At 34.0% G+C, this 13,681-nt stretch overlaps 1 pseudogene; it reads left to right on the forward strand.

Moving 5' to 3' along the window:
• The first annotated feature begins 10,715 nt into the window (after window positions 1-10,715).
• LOC107872901 lies at window positions 10,716-13,415 on the forward strand (annotated as a pseudogene).
• The last annotated feature ends 266 nt before the right edge of the window (window positions 13,416-13,681 follow it).

Here is a 13,681-nt window from a genome sequence, read left to right on the forward strand (position 1 = left end):
AACAGATTAAGTCATCTGTTGCAACAGATTGCCTATCTGTTGTAAATTATTTGTTGCGACAGATGACCGAGCATTGGAATTTTCAAACAGAAATTGTAATTTATTGCTAAGTATGACTTTGATGTTTTAAGATCCTTTTTTATTAAAAGTAATTTAGGTATTTCCTGTCCGAGATGAAAAAAATATGAAGGCGGTAAAAAATATTAATTGGACAACTAAAAAATCTCCTCAGTGAGTAGTCTTATCTGGTTTTTTCAATGTCACTGTCTCCTCGTGCCCCTCAAAAGTTATTAATGAATATTTAAAACCCATATCTACTCCCTCCATTTCATTTTAGTTGACCCTCTTTCTAAAAATATTTGTTTTAATTTAGTTGTCTCAATGATGAAATCAAGAGGATTTTTATATGTTCTTTCAATAATAACCTTATCATTAAATGACTCAACAAGTTGTATACATTCAAATTTATATTTTCAAAGCATAATTAATAAGGTTAATTTGGTAAAATAAACCCTTGATAAATATTTTTCTTAATGGATGTGTCAAGTCTATAGGGGCTAACTCAACTAATATGAAATGGAGGGAGTAGAATACTCTTTCCTTCAACCATAAACTCGAGATGAGAAACTCAACTCATCTCTCTCTCTTATTTATTATCAATTCTATTTCTTTCCATTTGTCCTCTCTTTTCTCTCTTCTTTCAGATCTCAACCTATCAATATCTTTTTTCAACTGAACTAGATGTTCTAACCCCTTTGTTTTTTTTACATTGCAGGTATGGTTCACTGTTAATCTTTCCTTCTTGTCTTCTTTTTTGTATGTTATTTAAATTAGATATTTACATCTGTTGCTACTAATGATTTCTCCATTCCTAGTTTCCTATTTATTGGGAAATTAAAAGAATGGTACTTTTAAGTCTTGAATGAATGAATCATTGTTTTTATTAAAATATGCAAAAAAGTCATCTATTGTGAGAACTTAATAAGCCTTATTGTCAGTATAGTTTTTTATGTCTTTTGTTTGTTACTTTGGTGGTGGTGATGTTGGGAGTGGTATTGGTGTTGGGACATATGGTGTTTGTGTTGTAGGTGGTGTTGAAATATGTGGTGCTATTTTTTTGTTGTTGATATTGTTGGTGGTGGTGTTGCAATAATTTTCTTAACTGTTGCAATCGATGAATCAGTTGTTGGAACAGGTAGAGAAGCTATTTGAAAAAATCAAACCAGTAGCAAGGTTGGTTTGAGTTATTTTTTATCACTAGAATTAATCCTAAACTACTTGAAAACTAGACATCACTAGAATTAATCCTATTTGAAAAAATCAAAGTTCTTTTTGATCACTAGAATTAATCCTAAACTACTCATGATTCTCACATAATGATCATTTATATGACACAAACGAGCATGCCAAAAATTAGTAGAAGAAAGTATATAAACAGAAATAGATGTTTTATTCAATTCAACGTTCAATTTTAACATACCATCACATGAATACCCTTTTCCTATAAAAATATTATTTTTGACAATTACATAATGGTCAGATTCAATAATCTGTTTGAAATCTGCTTTATTAAGAAGAAAACTAGACATCAAATTTTTTCTCACAGAAGGAGTATAAAGTACATCTTATAATATCAATACCCTTCTAGAAGTAAAACTCAATTCGACATCTCTCATTCCAAGTAATTGAGTTGTGTGTGAATCTCCAAGCATGATGGTTTTGGGCTCCTCAAAATTAGTATATTTTTTAAACCAGTATTTGTCATAACAGACATGACGGTTTGCACCAGAGCCAGTCCACCATCCATCAACATTCTCCACTATGTTAATTTCTGTTATCATTGCCACAAATGGTTCTTCAGCAACGTTTGCCTAAGGTTCAGATGGGTTCGGAGGAATAAAATGCTTGTAGATAAAACCACTTCATATGTGAGACGTATGTATTACTGATCAACCTATCGTGAAAACACACATCCAGTACAATGATTTTGTAAATGTTGGTTCTTTACCTATTAGGCGTTAATCCTTCAAACAAGATATGGCATTTTACAGTTAAGATTATTAGGTTTGAACTGGTAAGGTTGAGGGACCAAGTAGGTGGTGTCGATACCCTGTTATAGTTTAATGAAGATTTTGCTAATGTTTATGTGTCAAGTTTGGAGAAGGGTTAATGTTTTTGGTGGCAGTGTAAAATTCAAATAGCGATTGTACTGACTCTAAGGGTTTAGGGGACTTTCAAAAGGCCTCCAAAGCTCGCATTGTTTCAACAAGAATGGAAATAAATATAGTTATTGCTCTAGTCCAAATTTATATGGATGAGTTGCTCGAGGAGACTATTATACAACAGAAGGATATTGTAAGAATACCGGTGTGGGCAAAGAGAGGTGGAGAAGACCATATATCAAATCAAATATTATTAAATAAGAAATACAGGGTAGGAAGGGAAATGTAGCAAAATTGGCTGATGAAATTGACATGAAAAATGAAAAAACTGAATGAGCTTTGAATGTGAAAGTTCATCCAAAATATGAAAATCAATCAGTCGTTCTTGAAAAAGACAAATACTCAAGTGGACTAGAGTTGTGCACTTTGTTAGAGGGTGTAACTAGCTAGCGTGGCCTAAATAAAGACCCATAAAATGCAGGACCAGAACTCTAAGAAAGTAGCTTCGCGAGCACGGAAGGTGGTAAGATTATCGGTCAGAATTGAAACCTGGACCAACTAGTCCTGAATTAAAAATAAGGGATCAAGCCAAGGTGGCAATTTCTCATGTTAAACTTGCATCGCATGCCTCCTGTTTATGGCTCTAGTCAGGTCAAAGGCAGTGGAAACAACAAGGCATGGGATTTCTGCTCAACTTCATACCTTTTTGTTTCTACTTCCATTGACCTGATCATAGCCACAACATACGACATGGCATGAAAGTTAGACTTCAGAAATTGATGCCTTGGCTTCCCTTATTTTTACTTTTAGAGTTGTTGGTTCAGGTTTCATTCTTGACTAAAAATCTTACCAATCTCTTGTGCTCATGAAGATTCTTCGTTAGAGTTCTGGTCCTGCACTTCGTGAGTCTTCATTGAGGCCACCCTTGCTAGTTGCAGTCTCTAGCAAAGTGACCAGCTCCAGTCCTCTTGACCATTCTTCTTTTTTTTTTCAATGACTGGCGGATTTTTATATTTGGATACACTTCCACATTTAAAGCTCATTCAGTTTTTTCGTTTCTCATGCCAATTTCATTGGCCAGATTTTCTAGAATTTCCTTACTTGCTTCCCTATGTTTCTTCTTAAGCAAAGTCTGAGATAATATATACTCTTCTCCATCTCCCCCTTCCCGCACAGATATTCTCCCAAGCACCTTCTGTTGTATAATAGTTTTCCTGAGTAACCCATTCATATTAATTTAGATCAGGGGAATTTTTATTAGTTCCATCGTTGTTTGCCGTAGTGCGAGGCTTCGGAGGCCTTTCAAGAAGTCCATTACGCCATTAAAATAGGTCCAATCACTATTGGATATTTATACTGCCACCAAAAACTTGAAACCTTCCCTAAACTTGACACAAAAACATAAGCATAAACCATCTTTAAATTATAACAAGGTATCAACACCACTATCTTGGAATACTTTGGCCTATCAGTTCGCACCTATCAAACTAAACAGTACAATGTAGGATCTTGTTTGAAGGATCAATGTCTAATCGGTAAACAACTACATTTATAAAATCATTGTACTTTATCTGTGTCTATTATGGTAGCCTGATCAATAATATATAAATCCCGCTCAAGAAAGTGGATCCATTCATCTACACGCCCCTTATTCTTTCTACCCCATTAAGATATATCAGACAGTGTTTATTCATCTGCACGCCTATGATGACTATTAAAAAAGAGGTGAAGAGTCGTGACTTTTTATCTAACACATTCAAAACATCTGATGAACTAAATTCTCCATCTGTTGCAACTGATGAATTAGCTATTAGAAGAAATCAAAACATCTTCTCCAATATATAGTCCATCTGTCGCAACAGATAATCCATATGTTGCAATAGTTATTGCAATAGATGGCAAATCTGTTGCGATAGATCAGACAGTGTTTATTCATCTGCATGCATGTGATTACTATTAAAAAAAGGTGAAGAGTCATAATTTATTATCTAACATATTCAAAATAGATGATGAATCGAATTCTCTATTTATTTCAATTGATGAATCAATTTTTAGAAGAAATTAAAATATCTCCTCCAACAGATGGTCCATCTATCGCAATAGATAATATATATGTTGCAACAGATGTTGCAACAGATGGTAAATTTGTTATGAGTGACCAGGCAGTGTTTATTCATCTGTACGCTTGTGATGACTATTAAAAAAAGGTGAAGAGTTGTGACTTTTTATCCAACATAATTGAAACAGCTGATGAATCTAATTCTCTATCTGTTGCAACTGATGAATCAGCTATTAGAAGAAATCAAAACATCTTCTCAATAGATGGTCCATCTATTGCAACAGATAATACATATATTGCAACAGATGTCTCATCTATTGCACATACAAACCATCTATTATAATAGATGGTAAATTTATTTTGATAGACCATCTGTTGCAATAGATAGTAAATTTGTTGCAAAAGATGGACGATCTGTTGCAACAGCTCAATAATAACATTTGTTATCAAGCCTCAAACCATTTTGGAAAGGTGAGAAGTATTAATATAAAACAAAAAGTCACGACTTTTCACAGAAAATAAAATGCCACCAGTTTGAATGTAATTAATACAATGAAGCTGAACAGTCGAGCCTTTTAGTCTGACACATCCAGATTCAATTCTCTATAAATAGGTCCCTCCTTAATCTTTATTCTACTCAACTTTATTTATTTCTTGCATTTTTTTCTTTTCATGCGACATCTTCAGCCACTTCTCCTCAAAGAGAATATTCCTTTCTCGTTGAGGTAAGTTATTTTCGGTGTAAAATACCTATTGATAGTACACATTGTATTAAATTTGGACTCTTTTCTTTATATTTGTCAATTCATGCATGTTCTAGATATGGCTGAACCTATTTGGGACATTACTATTCTGTGCGACACAGTACGGAAACTTTAGAGGCAGATTAATGACTTGCAGAGGGAGTTGGTCGCCGTGAGAGTGACGATGTTCAGAGAGATACAGAGGCTGATGAGGACCCTGCTGCTATGAGTTAATTGGTCGACTGTCATTAATGATGATGATGATGATGATGATAATTAGAATGTGTTTTTTATTTTAGTGTATGTTTTTAAATTTTTTTATATCGGATCTATACCTAATATATTTTATTTTTCGTTTAATGAAAAATTTATTTTTAGTCAACTTTGGATTTTTAATTGTTATTTAATTTTCATTCTGTCTATTTCTTCTAAACATACATGTTAACATGTCGACAATTGGAGGCAAGGAGCAATTTTGAATCCAGTAGCAATAGCAATTTTGGCTTTTGAGTTCTTTCAACAAATCGACCATGTGTTGGAAAAAATTGGTCATCGATTGGGTTTCTGTCAATAGATTATCTATCTGTTGCGACAGATTTGTCATCTGTTGAAGGAAAACATTCTAGTTTTATGGAACTTTGTTATGTTCATCCATCTAATGTCCATCTGTTGCCACAGATAGGTAATCTGTTGAAAATAATTTGTTGTATTATTTAGTTGATGTTTTGCCTCTTTTTATTGATGCACAAGTTATTAAAAAGATACTTTATATATAATAAATGATAACATTACTTTCACAACAATGAGTTAAATATATAAAAGTCCACAACAAACAACAACACAAGTTTTTGCAATTACAACGATCATGGTGGATTACGATCTGGGTATGTAGTTCTTATGTGGCCAGCGCGCTTACATACGGAGCACTTGTTTCTTCTTGATGAAAATAATTCTCCTACTCCATGCCTTCTCTTATATGGCTTTCTTTCCGATTTGATAGTGCTTGGGTCAATATATGGAGGAGGTATTAATCTCTCCAAAAGCACTGCAGGAATAACCCAAGATTCTTCGGGAGGCACCGGAGTAATATGCGCACTATATGCCATTTTATATTTTTCCATTCAATAATATTGAGAGGAGTTCTCATAAATTTAAGGTCCATATTTTGGAACGTATTAAGCTCGAAGTGCTTCCATAGCATGTGGATAGGGTATTTTGTCCAAGTCAAAAACTCTGCACGTACAAGATGATCGATTGTGGCAACATCACTATGACCGATAATACTGAATTTGTAATATCCTATTTGCTGAGACAATAACCTACTCCCCAAACTGATGTTCGTTGATATTATTTTTTGATTTCTAGAAAAAATGGGGTTTTTCTTGGGCCCTCAAACTGCACACGCCTTTCATTAAAAAGTCGACCATACTTCTTGTTTATTATTTCAAATAGAGCCTTGATGGAAAATTCTCTTTTATCGCCAAACAATAAATTCACTGATTCATCTATGTTTGATGTCATAATATTGTACCTATACAAAAGAATCACCTGGCATGACATCATACAAAACTTGTAACTCAAACAAGTCATTGAATTCATAAGAATTTATCTATTTGCCGGACAAAATGTCCTGCTCCATCTCTCAAAATTGACACGTATAAGAAGTTCTGCTACCTTGGGATGCACATCTGTTATTTGATTAAAATAATCTAAAAACTCCTCTCTACTAGATGCTTTAGCTGCTCTATAAAAAAAGGTCATGACACTTTCGTTGTGATAGTTGGTCCGAATGTTCTCTCTAAGATACTTGAGGCAACAACCAAAGTAAGATGAAGTGAAGAAAATTGAACCTATCTTTGGAATACTTGGATGCCTATCCAAAATAAAACACAACTCATTGGTATCTTTGACGCAACTTCGCAGTTGTTCTAAAAAAATCCATAAGAGGCATTACATTATTTGCTCACTACATAAAAAGCAACAGGAAAGATGTGATTCTCTACATCCCGTGCTACCACCGCTAGCAGAACACCATTATACCTGCTCCCCAAGAAGTTACCTTCGATGGCTATGCCTTTTCTCAAATGTTGAAAACCTTGAATCTAGGCACGATAGGATACAAAAAAGTACTTAAACCTTCCATTTTTATCAGTATGAAATGTCGTCTTACTTCCAGGATTTATGGACTCAATCAAGTAACGGTAGGCATCATGACTGCATACCCATGCTCGTGTGTCTCCCTAACCAAGTCCTTGGCAATCCTCATGGCCGTATATATCTTCTAATAACTGACCAAGACACTCAATTCCGTAAGGAGTTGATTAGCCATAACCCTTGTAGAAGGGCCTTTGCCATCGTGGAAATAACTCTTGAAATATTCACCGAGGACCTTTGCCGTGGCATGAGGATTTTAGCCCGAGATGTGCTCTGAACCATATGTTTGATGTTTTTTTATGTTTATGAATAATGAATCTGTCAGAACTTACGTACTTCACCGCTCTCAACCACCACTTGTAGTTTGGATTAGCATATTTGTAGCAAAATAAATTAATCACCTTCTTTATTCTGAAATCATTTTTAAAGCAAGAAATAAACAAAGTGGTAGATAGTTCATTCTTGTCCTTGAATGACATTCCATTGAAAAAGTCGATCCCATCGTCTTGAAGATTTTCGAACTGTGTCAATCAAGAAGAACTACCCACCGTATTGGTCGTATCAACGGGCGTAGGTGTTTGATCATCATCTGGAATATTCATGTCTAGATCATCCAACCAATCATTAAAGATGTCTTGTTGTTGTTCTTCTTCTACGTTCTGGTTCTCATTCTCTCTCATTTTTTTAACTATGTACACCCTTAACACCGGCCTGGATGAATCACTAAGATAAGCATGCAACTGAACCTGATCAGTTATCTTGAAAAGCAATACCCTCTTATTTTCAAAAGAATTGTGCATGTAGTTGATGATGAGTTCTTCAGGTTGACAATTCATTCCACAATAGCTGATGATTAAGTTCATAAAATCATTATACAAAATATCACTTTGGATTGTCATATCTATCGTCTTCAGTATTTTACCCTCCTTCCAATACCATATATATCGATTGCTCTTCTCGATCCATTGACAATGACAATCCACTCCTATTTTTATTGATCCCTTCATTAGTGGTACCTAAATAAAGTCATTTGTTAAAAAAAATTAATAGTGATTTCATAGTGCCGTAAATAAATTCCAACAGATGTGTAATCTGGTGCAACAAGTAAGTGATCAGTCACAATAAATTACTTACCTGTTAGGATTCATGTTACGCTCCTGAAGATGATTTCAACCGATGAGTCATCTGTTGTAACAGGTGAATCATATGTTGCAACAGACTATATATCTGTTGCAATAGATGAAGTGCTTGTTGGGATAGATGTTATGGTACTAAGGCATCTTTGAAGCTGATTCCAACAGATGAGTGACATGTTGCAATAAATAATTAACCTATTACGATAGATGACTTACCTGTTGCAACAGACGATGATCTATTGGAATCAAGGTCAGGTTTTATCGACACAGGTTACTAATATATTACAATAGATATTTACCGTCTGTTGGAATCGAGTTCAGGTTCTGTTGCAACAGGTTAATAATATGTTGCAATAGATATTTACCCTATTGCAATATACAACACGTCTGTTGGAATTGAGTTTAGGTTCTATTACAACAGGTTACTAATCTGTTACAACAGATATCTATCATGTTGTACTAGATAACTAATCTGTTGCAACAGATGGGTCATATATTGCAATAGATGACCCATCTGTTTGATTCATTTATGGCACTATAGAACCATAAACATGAATCCAACATATGAGTCTTCCATTGAAACAGATGTCTCATTTGTCCCAACAGATGATTGATCTGTTTAAACAGATGGCTCTTATATTGCATTCATGTTTGCATGCTATCTATTATTGATAAAACAACAAAATAACAGTTACCCAAAGTCTCTTATGAAGTAATGTCAAAGTTGAAAGTGATGTACGAAATAAAATTGACCTAAGAAATTGGTCAAACAGCAACAGTAGCAGGAACAGCAACAAAAATAATTATCAACAAGAAAAAGATGAAGATGATAATGAAGTAGAATATGATGATAATGAAACAGAAGATGATGAATAAAGCAGCAACAATAATGAACAACAAAAATCACTAAAAGAGAGAAAACAACAATAGATAAGAAGAGAGAGAAAGGTGCCTTTTTTTTTCATCCATTAGCCGTTATATTAGGTAAACATTTGGATCAAAGTGTAATTTATAAATAATTATTTTAAACTTTTAATCACTTAAGTTAAAACTTACATAAATCCCAAATTTTTAATGGGTTCTAACACTTTTTCTCATAACTTTGTTTAATTACATGATATCCTGGATTTTGATATTTTTGATACATTTCTTTAGCTCTGATACATATGTATTGTGATACATTTTTAATTGAGTGATTAGTTAAATAAGGAAGTAACTAATTTTCAATAATTACAGGGAGTAAAATTAGGCGCAAATCATGGTATAAATACATTCAGGTTCCAGATGTATCATAATGATACATTTGGTAAAATTACTCAATACCCATTAAAATTCAATCTCACACAAAAATAAATAGTTTACATATGTCAAACATATGTTAAATATATCAAACGTTTATAAATAAATCTAAAATATGAATCACTATCACAATATATCTGTCATATGTATCACCAATATTCCAACAACAAATGTATTATACTAGTAATGTATATATTTTTGATAACTAATAAACAACATTAATGCATATTTTTTATATTATTATATTAGTGTTATACATGTCGCTTCTCTCGAGAAAAAATATATCAATGTCGCACGTATAAAATATATCACGAAACTAAATAAATATCATATGTATTCTTTAAAAAATATCCAAACTGAATGAGGGGGGTGAAACTATAAAATGACCAAAAAATATATGCATCATCCTTACAGTTATGAAAAGAGTACATAAATTCTTGATATGTATCTATAGATGTATTAAATACATTTATTTGATACATATTATTGATACATTTGAATATGTCGTGATACATATGTATATGTCTTGATATATATGATTGATACATATAATCCACCATCATCACCCCCTTCGTTGTTCGTCCGCACCATTCCTGCCACCTTGGCTACCCCACCCTGGCTACCCCACCCCCTCCGTCATTTGTCCTTATCACCATCTTCATTTTGGTCACTGTCGTAAAAAATCTAACAACTGATTTTTCAATTTCTCCTCTTTTTCTTGATGAGTATTGACTTAAAAGTTGATTTTTATTTTTCAAAATTGATAAAATAAAAGTTGATAAAAAAACTTTAAAAAGACAATAAAATTGGTGAAGAAGTTTCATTAATTGATGATAATTTGGAAGAGATTTCAGGGGATGAAATTTTTGAAAAAAAAAAATGGATTGCATGTTTTAATTGTGGAGTAAAAAGTAGGATGAAATTTTTGTTCATATGTATCAAAAGTAAAATATTAAATCCAAAATTTAAAGTAATTGTTTTGAAAATAAGGAATCTTGGGTAATAAAATCTATTAGATTTATAATTTTGTGTAATTTTTTCAAAAAACTATTTTTTAATCCCATACAAACGAGCTTGAAAGCAGTGGGCTACATGTAGGGAATAACAGCCTTGCAGCTCCAGTAACTGCCTCGTAGCCCAATTAGAAGCCCAAAACCGAGCCCTATAATAAGTGCAATTATAACGTTGCTCTCGCTACTGTACATCCAACACAGAGAAAAAAGGGGCTTGGCATTCCCATCGGCCGCGACGATAAACAAATCATCCCATTGAAAGGTTAGCTTTCCATCTCATTTTCTTATTTACATATAATAATACACATAAATTCATATTCTGTTTTTACAAATTTGTGTGAATTTGCTGAAACAAGGTTAATTTATTGAGCGATTTTTATGATTTTCTCCATTTTTAGCTGTTTTCGATGAGTTTGAATTTTTGTTTAAATTTAAGCACCTAGAAAAGCTAGTTAGAAGGATTTAGGGTTTATATTACGCGAGTAATAGTACACATTAAATTTAGCTGAAACAAGGTAATTCTCGGTCTGTTACGATTGTCTTCATTTTTGTGGTTTGAGTGAGCTTTTATGTAAGTTGAAGTATTTAGATAAACTAGCTGGATGAGTTTAGGGTTTATGTAATAGTAATAATACACATTTAATCTACCTGAAACAAGGTAAATCTTTGGAGTTGTTTTTGCGATTTTCTCTATTTTTTGAGGATTGCGTTGGTTTGACTGTTTTTATGTATTTTTGAACATCTAGAAAAGCTAGTTAGATGAATTTAGGATTGAGGATTGCAATTCTTTGGATGAGTTATTATGTATTTTAAGCATCATTTACAAAAGCTAGTCAAAAGGATTTAGGGTTTTGTGCTAGTAACAATACATATTACATTCATGTTTCATTTTTTCTGCCTATGTGAATTTATTAAATTTACGGACCAGATTGAGAATTGAGATAGTTTGAAGTTGATTTATGTACTTTTTCGCATCCAGAGAAGTTACTTATAAGGATTTAGGTTTTAGCTGCTTGATACTACTCCAAATTATATATATGTGTCCACTAATTTGTTGATTTGTATTGGTTAAGATCTTAGTGCAATCATGGCTGACGAAGAGAATCAAAAGGAGCTGGTGGCTTGATGTAAGTTCTGCTTTTCCTCTGTCTGCATCCCTCTTTTAGATTATTGCTGTTTGAAGTTTCTGTATTTGCTATATCTCTTTGTATCATCTCTTGGTAATGCCTTGTTGTTTGTGCGTTGTCCGACTATGAGAGTAATAATTCCTGCCTGTAGGGTACCATGTTGTTTGAATACTTCTTATAAAGAGTTTTAACCAACAAAAAAGCACATGAAATAAGAAGCCCTAATTAAAGATTTGAGTTTATTATTTTGGAAGAATGTTCTTCACAATTTTAAAAGGCAAGCAATAATTGAGAAAATTTTATATTCTAGTTGTCAGGACAAAGTGCTTAGTTTTTCATAAGTCTGTTGTTAACAGTTGTATGAAATCATCTTCTCACCGTGTCTGCTGTGGCTTCTTTATTGAAATTGTAAAAGTGGACAAGACATAGATACATCAATGTTCTTTGTTGGTCGTAATTATGTGCATAAGGGGAGTTAGGATAACATCAATAACTAATTTTGTATATTAGGAGTTCCGGTTCTCTTTGCAAATCAATCCAGAGGAAAACTGACTGCAATGACCTTAAAGAGAATATAAAATAAAAGTAGAAACAGAAGCATACTTCCTGAGATGGGCTTTTTTCCTCTCTGTGCTAGTGGAATGTAATTTATTGATCTTTATTTGGGCATGACTGTACTTTGAAGAGTATAAATTGTATAATAAAAATTGTGCTTGCAAGAATGTACTTTCATTGCCGTTAATGTTCTGGCTGGTATTTGGTTATGTATTTAGCAAGCTAATATCTTTGTGTTGTTCTTGTCCAGGATACTGGTATAGACTAAGATAAACTCAAAGAGGGGACTCTTGTTTATTGAGAGCGAAGATTATGGCATCCTTTAAAAATGAAGAAGGTGGTGCTCAGGATGCAGCAGAACGGATTAAAGCTGCAGCCCTGTCAGCTGCTAAGAGTTTGAGTCGTGCTCAAGCTGAGCGTGCTGCTGCTAGAAATGTCAATGCATATGGCCAGAAGGAAGAAGGACCCAGTCGATGGCAGGAAAGAAAAGAAGCTAAGAGGCAGATGTATTTAATGAGTACTGAGAAACAGGTGAGACTGGGTGAAAGGAAAGACAAGGTTTCAGGTTCCACGCTTGGTGCTGCGTCACAATGTCAAAAATGTTTCCAGACAGGGCACTGGACTTATGAGTGCAAGAATGAGAGGGTGTGTATATATCACGACCATCTCGTACGCAGCAGCTGAAAAATCCGAAGTTGAGGATGAAAGTATCAATATCTTATGATCTAGAAAACCCAGATATTGAGAAGGAGATGAAGAGTGAAAAATCTGTTAAGAAGAGTAAGAGGAAGCATAATTCAGATACAGAGTCAGGGAGTGATAGTGAGGCTTCAGTGTTCGAATCTGACAGTGAGGCATCATTAGTCATACGGTCAGATTATTCTTCTGGGAGTGACTCAAGCTATAGTTCAACTGATTCAGAGGAAGAGGAGGAGGAGGAAGAGTCAGAAAAAGAAGCAGTAGCAGAAGATGAGAAGACACCGGAAATACAGCTCAACATCTGAGTCCTCTGATTCATACACAGATTCTGAGTCTGATGCTGAAGAGCGGACTAGCCGTAAGAAGAGCTGCAAGAGGCATAGCAGAAAGCGGTGAAGAATTGAACAAGAATGCTGTAGTATGAAATAGTGGTGAATATTGTCCGCATTCTTTTTACCTCAAAAAGGAGGTAGGAAAATGACTGCTTTCTTGTTTTCAAAGGATCACCTTTCAAAATTGTTTGCATTTTTCCCTCTTGCCTTTTTCTTTCTTCCAACCTGAAAAGGGTAAATGGAAAAACAAGTTGGGATTATATTGTTTGTTTCTCATGTAAAGTCGTTTTGGTTGTTTATTTTCTTGCAGTGTGGGTCTGGAAGATCAGTTGCTCCCATCAAGGCTGGTTCTGTTGCTCGTGTTGGCCGTCGTAAAGATGGGACCTGATTTGGCTTGGGGGG

Source organism: Capsicum annuum, chromosome 6 (genome assembly GCF_002878395.1).
Source record: "Capsicum annuum cultivar UCD-10X-F1 chromosome 6, UCD10Xv1.1, whole genome shotgun sequence".
Classification (NCBI taxonomy): domain Eukaryota; kingdom Viridiplantae; phylum Streptophyta; class Magnoliopsida; order Solanales; family Solanaceae; genus Capsicum; species Capsicum annuum.